Genomic DNA, 2,978 nt, shown 5'->3' with positions numbered 1-2,978 from the left:
ATCAAATACTTATTTCACACAATAAAATGGAAATAAATTATTTAAAAATCATACATTGTATTTTTCTGGATTTTTGTTTTAGATTCCATCACTCACAGTTGAAGAGTATCTATGATAAAAATTACAGTCTTGTACAAGCTTTGCAAGTGGGAAAACCTGAAAAATCAACAGTGTATCAAATACTTGTTCTCCCCACTGTATATATACACACAACTATAAAAGTTTTTGCTGTAAAATGTTTTTTACCTCCCTTTTCTCTGGAAATGTTGAAAAACACAAATACTGGATGTAGAAAATATCTGACTAAACCAGCCTGTCTGACAACGTGACTATTTTGTTTATGATGCTCAATCATTACATTATTGTCTGTCATTAGCGAGTCTACATCATAATTTCTGAATTTATATGCAGTCTAACTAGCCAACAATCCAATAAAGTCCATATTTACATGTTTAATATCAGTAAATAATATATTTGACAACAGATAAAATCGATTTTAAATAAGGTTAAACATGAACATTGAAGCTATTTAATGTTAGCATACAGGTTTTACAATTAAAATAATTAATTTTGGTTAAACATGCGTAATATTTACCTGTGAAATATAACCCTTTTAGGTCTTGTAAACATGTAACAATTTCTACAGTTTATAGCAAAGTATTTGTACCATGTACATTTATAAAGCGTTTGTTTGCACCACGCTTCAATCTACTCATTGATTTTAATGGTTAGCATTAGCATTAGTTCAATGCATAAAAATCCCCCTTGCGAAGCACGCCCAGGTCACATGACGCCCAATCCAGTAATAAATATCAATGGTCAGACCATCACTGTGTGAATGAGTGAATGATAGAAATATAAATGGCTTTGAAGTCTGTAGAGACTTGATAAAGTGATATATAAGTAAATTCAAGCCATTTAGCCCTTTACTATTCTGTACTGTTTTCAGTCACACACAGTGTCTAAAGATCCCAAAGCCCAACACATAACATTGTTTCACCAGTGTAATTTCAGAGGTTTACACCTGCAGTAAAGTATATATGCAAATGCTCAATAGTGTTAAAGTAGGCTGAAAAGTTAAAATTTTGGGTAAATCCGAGAGTAGGGACACAGACAAATCACAAAAACTAAAATAAATATCAAATAAAAATTATTTTTGAAAAGCAACGAACACAGTCAAACACTTCATAATGAGTAGATCATTTGTGTCTGCACCTGTGTTTGCCTCGCACACAAAATGAAAAAAAATTGTTATTCAGAAATCTTGTTTAGTAACAAGAAGAAATGAATAAATACTAAAGACTCAATCATATTTTCCTAACCTTATAACCTTAACACTGGACATGCAGAACAATGCTAATACAGATCAAAAGCCAGTATCAAGAAAAATACATCTATTTTGTTGTTTTTTGTTTTTGTTTTGTTTTTGTTTGTTTGTTTTTTGGGCAAATAAGACATTGTTTATGCTATCTGTAAATCTACATACATTGCAGCACTGAGGGTGATAAGAACTACTATTGTACCATTTTGGCCAGGAGAGTTTAAAAAAAAAGTTGTGGCAGCCAGATGCAAATAGCAGGAAATAAGCAACTATGACTCCAGGGACCACTCAGCTAACACAAATATATTCACAATGCAGGCTTACATAGAAGTGCACATATTCCTTTTCACTCTGTTTCAGTTGGTTTTGTTTATGTAGTGCCTGTGTTTGCATATGTGCACTTCACTTCATAAATTAGGCATTTGGCAGGGATTGTATTTGAAAACTGAGCCACTAACCTGTTAAAATCATTTGAGTGTAGCAAACAATAGAAAATGGAAAAGAAAAAAAAATATTAAATTGAATGAACCTTCCAACATTAAAAAATATATATAACAATGGAATCCTGAAATATTCAACGTGGCCTAACAGCCAGGATGAATTATCTTTTATGTTAAACAGATAAACGGTTGCACTAGAGTCAGAGGTGAGAGAAATAAAATAGGGTGAGCGGGAAAAAAAGGGAGCTGGAAAAATAAATGATGATAAAATGCTGTTAGGGCTTCAAGTTTATCCAGTAATACTGTATTTTCAGCACAGATTAAACCAATGCCTCAAAGAGCAAGAAATTTCCCTTCTCCTGTAATAAAAAAAGTCCAGTGCAATCGAATCCATCCGTGTTCTCTTCTATTTATGAGATGCACCATTTGAATTGTTAACCCTTTGCGGAGGTTGAATCAGACAAAAAATAAATAAATAAAAATCACAGTCATAGTAAAAAGTTCAGTTTTTAGATTGTAAATACTAGAATACAATAAATTCTCTGGCCCTTACAAAGTCTACATATTTAGTAAAAATATCCTCATGAACAAGCATGTCATATTGTTTCAAGCAAAAGAAAAAGCTGTGTACAAAAAAAAGTACACTGATTTATAGGCTAATAAATTCCCTTGCAACTTAAATTGAAGTCAAATTCTGTGCGAGTTTCTTAATTTTTTGCTTCATTGTTGAGGAATTTCGGTCTAACCCTCTCATAACATGGCTTCTGTTAATTCAGGGTTCATGCAGGTTTCAGTAACTTAAATTTAAGACCTTTTAAAGACCTTTTAAGACCATTAGGAATGACATTTAAGACCAAATCGACGCATTAACAGAAACATTCAAATGGTCCCAGAAATTTTATTATAGAAACATTTTATTGCTATCAATTTAGTTATAAAGAATATTTAATTTTAATACAAGAACACAAAATTATTTGAATTAAACGGTCATATCTGACTGCTGTGAACCACTTTCAACCGAGTGAAAAAATCACTGATAGTAAGTCGTCTCATTGAAAACACTTTCCCATATTTAAAGGTGCAGTATGTAACTTTTCTAAAAATGTATTTTTTACATATTTTTTCATTCTGTCACTATCTCCTGACAGATTGATATTAGACAGGTAAGCTATGGAGGAAAAAAGAGTCCTCTTGCTTTTCCCGGTGGTACTACAGGC

At 32.0% G+C, this 2,978-nt stretch overlaps 1 protein-coding gene across 1 annotated transcript in view; it reads right to left on the bottom strand.

The window, feature by feature from the left end:
• Nucleotides 1-2,978, bottom strand: part of cdkal1 (CDK5 regulatory subunit associated protein 1-like 1) — a 276,863-nt gene that overhangs the window by 175,672 nt on the left and 98,213 nt on the right. The window lies entirely within an intron of this gene.

The sequence above is a fragment of the Austrofundulus limnaeus genome, unplaced genomic scaffold (genome assembly GCF_001266775.1).
Source record: "Austrofundulus limnaeus strain Quisiro unplaced genomic scaffold, Austrofundulus_limnaeus-1.0 Scaffold112, whole genome shotgun sequence".
In the NCBI taxonomy this organism is placed as follows: Eukaryota; Metazoa; Chordata; class Actinopteri; order Cyprinodontiformes; family Rivulidae; genus Austrofundulus; species Austrofundulus limnaeus.
Note: the sequence above shows the minus strand (reverse complement) of the source record. Positions and strands in the feature narration are given on the sequence as shown.